The sequence below is a fragment of the Gobio gobio genome, assembly GCF_949357685.1.
Source record: "Gobio gobio genome assembly, chromosome: 14".
Lineage (NCBI taxonomy): Eukaryota > Metazoa > Chordata > Actinopteri > Cypriniformes > Gobionidae > Gobio > Gobio gobio.
The window spans coordinates 14050853-14062487 of record NC_137107.1 but is presented as its reverse complement, the minus strand read 5'-3'; the positions used below and the strand labels follow the sequence as shown (position 1 = coordinate 14062487).

The 11635-nt window shown below is 37.8% G+C and overlaps 1 long non-coding RNA gene across 1 annotated transcript; it reads right to left on the bottom strand.

Moving 5' to 3' along the window:
* Positions 1 to 632: 632 nt before the first annotated feature.
* On the bottom strand, positions 633 to 7430 carry LOC307137173. Its single transcript, XR_013817876.1, has 5 exons — positions 7210 to 7430; positions 6630 to 6671; positions 6336 to 6462; positions 5859 to 5977; positions 633 to 1560 (listed from the first exon to the last, which is right to left on the bottom strand). It is a non-coding gene; the product is annotated as an uncharacterized lncRNA (long non-coding RNA).
* Between the last annotated feature and the right edge of the window lie 4205 nt (positions 7431 to 11635).

Genomic DNA, 11635 nt, shown 5'->3' with positions numbered 1-11635 from the left:
AAATTTATATATGGGGCCCATGTGGGTATGAAATGGGCTGAAAAATGGGCTCAATATGGGATTGTCCGCGGGTTCCATAATGGCCCCATGTTAGTTGCCCACATGGATTTCATATAGGATGACACTTGCCACTAGGTGGGACCCAAGTGGGCAACATACAGAAGACCCATCTCGGTCCCAGCTTTAACCCAGACAAAATTTATATGTGGGGCCCATGTGGGTTTGAAATGGGCTGAAAAATGGGCTCAATATGGGATTGTCCGCGGGTTCCATAATGGCCCCATATTACTTGCCCACATAGATTTCATATAAGATGACACTTGCCACTAGGTGGGACCCAAGTGGGCAACATACAGAAGACCCATCTCAGTCCCAGCTTTAGGTTTTATGTGGGTACTACATGGTTCCTATATGGGCTGAAATACGGGCTGTAAGTTGGTTTGTCCACGGGTTCCATGTTGGCCCCAGCAACTTGTTCATGTGGGTTTTAAGCAGGATTTCACAGGGCTTTAGGTGGGGCACAACTAGGGATCATACGCATGGGGCCCCATTAAGGATCATCTGGGTTCCATCTAAATGAGTAGCAACACCACACAAATACATTTTAAAGCATTAGAGCACACAGTGAGATTAAAAGTTTTTCAAATATCAATTTTATTGAAACTACCAATCACATTATGCTATATTCTGACATTTCCGGAGACAATATTTAAGCTGTTTGAAGAGTATCTTTTTAAAGGTATATACCTAATGTTTAAATAATTGTAATAATTAAAGTTAATACACATTTTGAACCTGTATTTAAACAATCTTTACTCAAAGCTTTGGGCATTTGAACAGGAAATACAGTGAATTAGTGTTGTCAAAAGTACAGACCGCAATACCAAGTCGGTACTGAAATTTTAAAAAAATTTGACGCTTTGAGCACTGTTGATCAGAATCGTAAATAACTCTGATTGCCCATTGTGCTCACACGCTCATCAAATGTGATTGGCTACAATGACCAGCGCTTCAAAAACATGTTGTTAATATAAATCAATTATGCTTTTCACTGAGCGCTTAAACAGATACACATGGGAGTGTTTGAATGCAGGTGCCTATCAGCCTACCGGTCCGCTGGTTGATGCCTGCTTGTGCTTTCAAATGCTCCCGCTTTAAAAACACTTTCAAACACTTCTTTCTGCTTTCAAACGCTCCCGTGCGTTGATCATTGTATCCAATCACAGACACATCCAATGATCGTGTGAGCACAATGGCCAGTCAGAGGTGTTTACGATTACAGCTCAACAGCGTTCATAGCAGCATTTTTAACATTTCAGTACCGACTTGGTATCGCAGTCGGTACTTTTGAGAACACTAAAATACATACAGTGGGGACAATTATAAGCAGCAGCCACTATACATTTTTCAGTACTGCTTACACTGTAGACAGTCATTTGTGCATTCTAGACACCCTCAGTCCTCCTCCGTCTCTTGTCCCAGTGAACCATTTTGAGAGTTCCCACTCAGCTTCTTGCCGGTTGATCTTTGACATCACCAGTGCAGTCTTTTTGAGAGCCTCTGCAAAACAATTTGTTTTTTAGATATAGCTATACAATATAACATTAAAAATTTCACTTTTTTGCTTGGTTTAATCAGGGTAATATTAAAAATGGTGCTAAATCTGACTAAATGTTATTTTCTGCAGTCGATTTAAAATGTTTAATCTGAATGTAAAAACTGTTTGAATTAGGGCTGTCAAGCAATTACATTTTTTAATCTAATTAATCACACATAAAATTTGCCTGAGAAGTTAGTCCCAAAATATAATTTAAAGTAATCAAATAGAAATATTTTTGGGTGAACTTTACTGTTTGTTTTTATTCATATTGAAATATGAAATTATACTCTAAATAATAAACTAAATGTCTAATGGAGTAAGTCATTGAGTCATTCATTCGATTCGCTCAAATGTGAACGCAACACAGACCCGGGTGGGCAAGAAAAGTAACCTGCGCATGCATTTTATCAGATGATGTTGTATTTAATTCAATAAAACACATGTAAGGGATGATGGTGTTGATGATTTACCTTGGATACGAGAGTGAGTCTGCAGTGTATGTGTATTCGCACACAGCACCGGCAGGAACATCGCGCTCTGACACGGACAGTGTAAAAACGCCCAGAGACTGAAACATTTTTGCCCTATATCTTGCATTTTAGGCACAACGTTTTCTTAGGCCTTTTATAGAATTGCATTCTATAGGGTTCATTACGCAGCCAGTTGTTGCCCTGCATCATATTTTTCATGACCTAAGTAGGGGCGGGGCAAGTGCGCTAAATGCGTTAATAATTTTAACGCGTTATTTTTTACCGTAAGTAAATAATCAAAATGTACGCGTTAAATCGACACCCCTAGTTTGAATGAATGATTTAATGACTCACTAAAATACATGTTTCATTACTTTTTTTAACAAATCTCTTGTCGCCACCTACGGGTGTAACAATGTGACAATTTTTATTTTAAGTGTCAAGTTCCTTTCAAAAGGTTATTTACTTGCTACTGTAGACAGTGTTTATATCTAAACCATAAACTTTTTACTTCTGTGATCATTTGAATAATTGTAACACAGAAATAACAATAGTGTGGTTAAAAAGACCTGAATATTAAGTCTGCATTTTAAAACAAAGGAGGATGGTTAGTATGCAGACCTGCAAACTCAGAGTAAAAAAGGTGACAGTGGGGGGTGGGGGGTGCGTGCCCCTGGCTCGATTTTTTTTGTTTGTGATTTTAATATGCAAATTACACATTTCTGAGCGTGACTTAAAGTGAATGACATTTAATATTTTAAAAATAATTTTATTTACAACAAAGAAACGCCTGCAACTCAGGGAAGTGTTGTGACGCATGACACAAATAAAAAATAAAAGACTGACATAAGGGGTGTAACGGTACACAAAACTGACGGTTCGGTACCTTGGTTTAGAAATCACGGTTCGGTATGAGTTCGGTACAGCAGTTTTACAAAATTGCTTTTTATTTATTTTTATATTTAACAGTGGTTTACTGAAGAAGAAAAAGTGTCTGTCCTTGAATTAATTCAATTATATCTAAAAGTTTATTGAAGACATTTCTGTAAACTATATAGGGAGCCCTTACTTGCACACTAATATTAAAGGTCCCGTTTTTCGTTTTTTTTTTTTAAGCTTTGATTGTGTTTACAGTGTGCAATATAACGTGTTCATGTTTCGCGTGTAAAAAAACAGTATTTTTCACACAATTTACTTATCTGTATACTGCTGTTTTCACTGTCCTCAAAACGGCTCGAAAGATTTCCCTGTTCTATGAAGTCCCTCCTTCAGAAACACGTAACGAGTTCTGATTGTGCCAGCGGGTCCCGTGTTGTGATTCGACAGCAGCTTAGGGCACGCAGAGCGCACGTTACCGGAAAGGTCACGCCTCGCACCATAACGGGGATGCATGCGCTCAATAATCTCTAAGTACAGCGTCCCTGGGAAAGCCAAACAAAGGTGATTTGACTCCGGGATGAAAATAACAGCGTCTCGACGACATGGCGACAAACATTATACAAACGCAACCGAACGCAGCACTTCCTCTTCTCCACGCGGGAGCAACAAGACCACGCCCCCTTTTTCGCGTACTCTTGTGGGCGGAGGTTAGTCGACAAACTGCTCTACTGACGTAATTAAAGCAGGATGTACAGGGATGTAGTCCCAACCGGCCGTTCGCTGTAGGCTTTGAAAGGGAACTTCTGTTAAATAAAATATCTCGCTTGGCATTGAACTTTGAGCTTTATAATTTTACAGGTATTATATATGCTCTAACAGCAACATTACACACTAACTAAAGTTTGAAAAATGGGATCACGAAGAACAGGACCTTTAAAGGTTAACAACAGAGCCAAAACTATTAGCCTAAATTCAGTTGCTATTTATTTTTAGGTATAATAATCAACACTCAAATAACACATTGTATGCAAACATGTAAACTTCGCATAAGGCAGTTTTTGCATTAACTTCTAAATCGAATTGTAAAATTGTTTTTCATCCAATTCATTGTTGAAATATAATAATTGATACAGTGTCTGTCATTTTCATGACAGGTTTATTTAACATGCTTGAAATAATCAAGACATCACTAACAAGTAAAGTAGAATATAATGAATATATAGGCTAATATAGTGCATATATTTATTGAAAGAGTTGATTTCTCCAGTGAATTAAATTCTGTGGACACTGAATGACTGCCTGAGGTAAATGTGATGCTAACGTTACATGACAAGATGGGCATTCATGTATATTGGTCAGTGATCAGTCACACCACATCGAGCGTCAAAATGGCATTTATCGTTTGAATTTCGTGGTAAAATGGACTGAATACTTAATATGTTTGTGTGGAAACTCGAAATTGAAGTGTGTTCTGCGCTTAAAACAAGCCGACTGTGAACTGTTAAAGATTGCATTCGGAAACAGTTCGGTAACGTTACACGCTTGTGACATAAACGCACACATCAACCTGATCACTTTATTTAGTTTATTTCTACTGGCAGTGACAACGCAGATATGAATGTTAGCTGTACAACGAATCGTTGTCATTTCGGAAAAAATATTGTGTGGGTGTTTGAAGCGAGATCACAATAATTTAACAATTAATCAGTAGCTCTATTTTCTGATAATATATGTGGCTCTGTACATTTCTGATATGTAGAACTATTACACTTATTTCAAAATCCTAACTACACATTGTATTATGTTAATTGTGTAAAATCTAATTAAGTAAGTACATTTAAAGGAACACTCCACCGTTTTTAGAAATAGGGCTTACGGTATTCAACATCTTTCCTACATTTAGATATGTGGGCAAATGCATTTTTGTCTCAGTGCATGCATTGTTTTAGTTTGGCAGGGTCGCCGCTAGCTTAGCTTAGCATAATGAATGGAATCCTATGTTGCCAGCTAGCATGTCCTGAGTAAACATGATAAAAAAAAACCCAACCTAATTACTTCTTGTGGCCTGCATATTCACAACGAGTACAAACAGCGATGCAGATTAAGACTAGGCGATTTCCTAGGCGGGGGTGCGTTTCCCAAAACCATAGTTGCTAACCTGTTAGCAACTTAGGTCGTTGGCAATGGGAAATTGCATTGCAACCAACAAAGTTGCTAACTTAGTTAGCAACTATGGTTTTGGGAAACGCACCCCAGATATTGACTTGGGACTATATTATGGGGAAGCACAGGCGAAGCACTGCTACTTGGGCGCAGAGATATCACACAACACATGAAATCCCACAACTTCCGTGAATAGTAGGTGGCTATTTTTCATACAGTACATGAATGGCGATGAACATGGCTGATTTTGTTAGAGACGAAGAGGGTTACTTAGAAAGTCAAGATCCAGAACCATAGCTTGAGTTTTCAGAAGAGGAGCTACGCCTGCGTGCTTTGGAAATAGAATGACAAGAGGAGGAAGTTGCGATTGCTCAACAGCCGGAGGACGTGAGGAGGATTTTTCCGGTGTGATAAAGTGAACTGGAAAAAACTGCATCGCTATTTGTACTCATTGTGTATACGCAGGCCACAAGAAGTAATTATGTGTTTTTTTGATCACTTTTACTCAGGACATGCTACCTGGCAACATAGGATTCCATTCATTATGCTAAGCTAAGCTAGCAGCGACCCTGTCAAACTAAAACAATGCATGCACGGAGACAAAAATGCATTTGCCCACATATCTAAATGTAGGAAAGATGTTGAATAAGCCCTATTTCTAAAAACGATGGAGTGTTCCTTTAATTAAATTAAGTAAAATCAAAACACCTCACATATCACAAAAGGTTAATGAATCCATTCCATACCATAAGTGATAGTGCAGCAGTGCTCCATGCAGTGTAGCAGATGAAGAACAATCCTCCACCAAATCGCCATTAATCAGCTGAATCCCCGGTCAATCTGGGGTGGGGTCGGCTGACAAGTCCTTAAAAAGAAATGTATTGAAAAATACAACAAAATGTATTGAAATTCTAACAACATTTGCCATTATAAAACATTCAGACAACATGAACAAATGGTGAACTTTGAGACTTAGTTTGTATACAATTAAAATGTTAAACATATTTATATATATATATATATATATATATATATATATATATATATATATATATATATATATATATATATATATATATATATATATAAAAAAAAATGAAATACCCAAATTACATTGGATTCACAACAACGGTCTCTTTTCCTAGATGTATCATAGCAAGGTAAACAAAATTGTAGCTTTAAAAAAGCCAAATGGCACACAGATATCAATCTAATAAATTTACCTGCAGCCGCATTTTTCCTGTCATGACATCTCTGAGAGTCATGAGGGTCTTTCCCTTGATGTTCTCCAGTGAATTAAATAAAGGACTGATGATGATGATGGTGATAAGTTCTTCTTTCTTTATGTCACTTCAGAGGAAGAAAAGACAAAAGTTACTCAGATTTATTATCACTAACGTTAGTGGAGGAAAAGGAAATGTCTTACAAATGTAATTTTGATGATGAAAATAACTTTTAACTACATTAATCCCAATGTAAGGTTTAGAAACAATGGTTAAAACAGACTAATATCTTACTGCAGTGGATAAATGGATTCGTTTCTGGATCTTCTTCCAGTGCTTGATCAAAAATAAATGTAAACAGACATCTTATCATTAGCAGTTGGCTGTGATCTACATAGAGTTTCCTAGTGTAAATGACGCTTTTATCAGTCACTTTACTAATTCCAATGTCCCTCGTTTTAAACTAACGTTACAACATTATGATACATGAGAGGAAACATTGAAATACGTGCAAATACGCTAATCGCGATTAGCATCTCATTTCAACAACTTTAATGAAGCAGTAAGTTACACAGACACTGCAGGTTGTAACGTTACGTCTGTTACCCATTTCTAAAGCTCTCGTGTGTACACAGATCATTTATTTAAGTTAATGAACACCATTAACACAAGATTTGTTTATCTGCATTATTTAATATTCCATTAACTATATTAACACGCTCATCCGCTTATTTTAATTGGATACCTTTTAAACAAATATATTTATTTAGGCTATTCATCTATCTGTGTATCTAAAATGATATTGGGATACATACATTAAGTAACGTTACATGAACACACAACACAACTTTACTATGACAAAATATTATCTTACCTGATATTGCATATGTTTGCAGTACCTCACGATCCAGTCTGAGTCTGACCCTTCCTCTGTACGTGTCTCATTCCAGCTTTTGTTCTCCGTTAACGTTCCACAACTCAAATTAGTTAAAAAAATAATAACTTAACAGACACATTAATCGGGGACTGACAGAAATCTTGCTGAGCAGTAGCACGCGACTCGTTACCAATTCAAACCCACGTATTTTGAAACTCGACCGGTAAAAGGGCGCGCACAGTTGTCATTGGCCAGTTACGTAGATGACAGCACGATTAACCAATCATGATGCAAAGAAGCAAGGTGAAACAACCAATAGCAATTGTTTCAGCATGGTAATGGAAAGATTATTTTATTTTTCAAAGAAATGTATGTGTTTAGTGTTATTTGTAGGCTGTATTATTTGATTAGCTGGTCGAATAGTATTTTCATGACAAAGTATAAATAAAATACATTACTGCATGGTAAACTATAGCCTCACACACAAAATTGTACACAAAATCACACAAAAAGTTTATGCTGCACTGCTCTCCAGGATTAAATGACATCCATTATTATTATTATTGATACTTATAATAATTATATTTTAACATACACATTTAGATTTTTGAATGGTTTTGAACGAAATAGATAAAATGCTAACAAAATAATAATTTGAAAGGCATATATTTCTTGAAGACATGACATTGAGTCAACATACAGATCTGGAAAAAAAAAAATGTATATTGATTTATAAGGGTTTTTTTAACCTTTTTCAACAGCTTAGCATTACATGTTATATCAACATTGTGTCAACGTTGAAACAACGTTGAAACAACAACAACATTATTTGAACCATATTTAAACTTTGAAGGAAAGTGCTGACTAGGATTGAAAAAGAAAATTAAACTGCACTTTATTATGTAACGTTTGCTTTATTAAAAAAGTTTGTTTGCTGCAAGTATGATTTCTTGCAGTTTTTTGTTCGCTTTGTTACTATTTTCACAAGCAAGGTGTACATTTTCAAAACTCATAGTGCTAATATCACAACAGATCATCAAAAGTGCACTTTTTTCAAACATTTCAGCATATTTTCAATTGTGTGAATACAATACACAAAACCACAAAGTATCCTTTTCACTATACAAAATAAGTGTTTCATCTTTATAAATGTTTAATTCACAGTTCATTGGACCGAAATATTTGCAATTTGTGAATAGAGCAGAATAGAGTATAAGGGAGTGGAAATAGTCAATGACGGTGTAACATCAGACAGATGGCATGAAATATAGCATTTTACATTACAGTATGTATGCCATGTGATACTGTAAACCGATTACCATGGTAGAGACTGTCACATTACTGTAACTGTAACCCTTATAAAGCTCAGTAGATTCAATCATATACAGTGAGAACACTTATTGGCAGCAAACTCTGATATAGCACAGAACCTCATGGCAGTGTCATAACTTTATCACACCAGATAACACACTGAATACTATTACAAACATCATGGGTTCAATGACACAAGTTAGGTAATGTAAGTGTATTTTCTAATGAGGCATATGTAGCCTGTGTTACTGTAAATAATTCAGCAACGAGGGAGATTTGAAACAAGTATCTTGCATTGTTCGCTGTTGGATGAACTGATTGTTTAAAGTACTAAACTGAAAAAAGATAATATTGTTGTGTTTCGGTGATTAAACCAACATATTATAATAATCTTGTGTTTGAAACAATGATTATGTGGGCTGAAAATATGTGCAACTGAATGAAAGCATGAGATCAGGTTTTGAAAGAATGACGAGCTGTTACAAGTGTGAGCAGTTTGGATTTTTGTACCAAGAGTTTTGAAAATGTACACCTTACTTGTGAAAATAGTACCAAAGCGAATAAAAAAAAACTGTAATTTACATTGGATTCCCTTCAAAAATATGAATTTCCATTCTATCTTTCTTTACTTGGGCTATTTCACCATCTGATGAGCCTTACCTTTCAATGTTCAAGATAATATACCTCATCATTTATATACTGAATTATATACCCAGGTAAAAGAAATCAAAACTAGCAACAACCATGTGCAACAGCCATTATAATCCCATTATTTTGATAGATTAAGTAGCCTTTTGTAACCCATTCTTCATTTTCATATTCTTCATATCAAAATATTTTGAACAATTTGTATACATTTTAAAATAACTGTATGGAGATAAGCATTTGCTGTAACTCACAAAATCAGGCACTAAACACATTTGATATTTAATGTTAATGACTTTGTCTCTTGCCCAATTTCAGACACTAAAATATGTGTACCAGGCCATTTCTGACACCACCAGGGTTTGACCTAGTTTACCTCTACCAGGGTTCTTCAACTCCTGACTTCTGAACTCATCAACAGCCTTTAAGATCGTTTTTCTTGCTGAGTTTAATTCTAGCTTTAACCAAACATGCCAAACAAGCTAATAACAATGTTCCAAATTACTTGTAAGTTAAAACAGATATGTTTGATTGGGGTTGGTTTTAATGTCTGCTGGACACCAGCCCTCCAGGACTAGAGCTGAACAGTCCTGGCATATATTATACTCACATATAATGCACTCCTAACCCCATTATTCTCTTACCCAACCCACCCATTTTTGGCTTGTTTGCCCATATTTGGTTTGTCCAAAAGTGCTCCATATGTATTTCTCCATTCTGACACTGAATCCAAATATTACCTATGTGGGTACTACCCATAGACTGTATAAAACATGACGTCTCCAGTAGGTTTCTGAAGAGCATTTTTAAAGCCCAAAGTGGACGGAGCCAGCTGGAAGGTTGCCACTTGGTGCTACCTTGGACCCATGTAGGCAGCCTATTTGGGGCTGATTGTGTGTCCTACTCATATGGTTTATCAAAGCGGGCCCCATATGAGTTTGCCCATTCAGAACCCATATAGAGATTACCTATGTGGGTACTATCTTGGGCCCATGTAGGTAGCCTATATGGGACTGATTGTGTTTGCCCATGTCTCACCCATATTGTTTATCAAAGCGGGCCCCATATGAGTTTGCCCATTCAGAACCCATATAGAGGTTACCTATGTGGGTACTATCTTGGGCCCATGTAGGTAGCCTATATGGGACTGATTGTGTTTGCCCATGTCTCAACCATATGGTTTGCCTAAGCGGGCCCCATATGTATTTCCCCATTCAGCAACCATATAGAGGTTACCTATGTGGGTACTATCTTGGGCCCATGTGGGTAGCCCATATGGGACTGATTGTGTTTGCCCATATCTGACCCATATGGTTTGCCCAAGCGGGCCCCATATGTATTTCCCCATTCAGAACCCATATAGAGGTTACCTATATGGGTTCTACCATGGGCCCATGTGGGTAGCCTATATGGGACTCATTGTGTTTGCCCATGTCTGACCCATATGGTTTGCCCAAACGGGCCAAATATGTATTTCCCCATTCAGAACCCATATAGAGGTTACCTATGTGGGAACTATCTTGGGCCCATGTGGGTAGCCTATATGGGACTGATTGTGTTTGCCCATGTCTGACCCATATGGTTTGCCCAAGCGGGCCCCATATGTATTTCCCCATTCAGAAACCATAAAGAGATTACCTATATGGGTTCTACCATGGGCCCATGTGGGTAGCCTATATGGGACTCATTGTGTTTGCCCATGTCTGACCCATATGGTTTGCCCAAACGGGCCAAATGTGTATTTCCCCATTCAGAACCCATATAGAGGTTACCTATGTGGGAACTATCTTGGGCCCATGTAGGCTGCCTATATGGGACTGATTGTGTTTACCCATGTCTGTCCCATATGGTTTGCCCAAGCGGGCCCAATATGTATTTCCCCATTCAGAACCCATATAGAGGTTACCTATATGGGTTCTACCATGGGCCCATGTGGGCAGCCTATATGGGACTGATTGTGTTTGCCCATGTCTGACCCATATGGTTTGCCCAAGCGGGCCCAATATGTATTTCCCCATTCAGAACCCATATAGAGGTCACCTATGTGGGTACTATCTTGGGCCCATGTGGGTAGCCTATATGGGACTGTTTGTGTTTACCCATGTCTGACCCATTTGGTTTGCCCAAGCGGGCCCAATATGTATTTCCCCATTCAGAACCCATATAGAGGTTACCTATATGGGTTCTACCATGGGCCCATGTGGGCAGCCTATATGGGACTGTTTGTGTTTACCCATGTCTGACCCATTTGGTTTGCCCAAGCGGGCCCAATATGTATTTCCCCATTCAGAACCCACATAGAGGTTACCTATATGGGTTCTACCATGGGCCCATGTGGGCAGCCTATATGGGACTGATTGTGTTTGCCCAAGTCTGACCCATATGGTTTGCCCAAGCGGGCCCAATATGTATTTCCCCATTCAGAACCCATATAGAGGTTACCTATGTGGGTTCTACCATGGGCCCA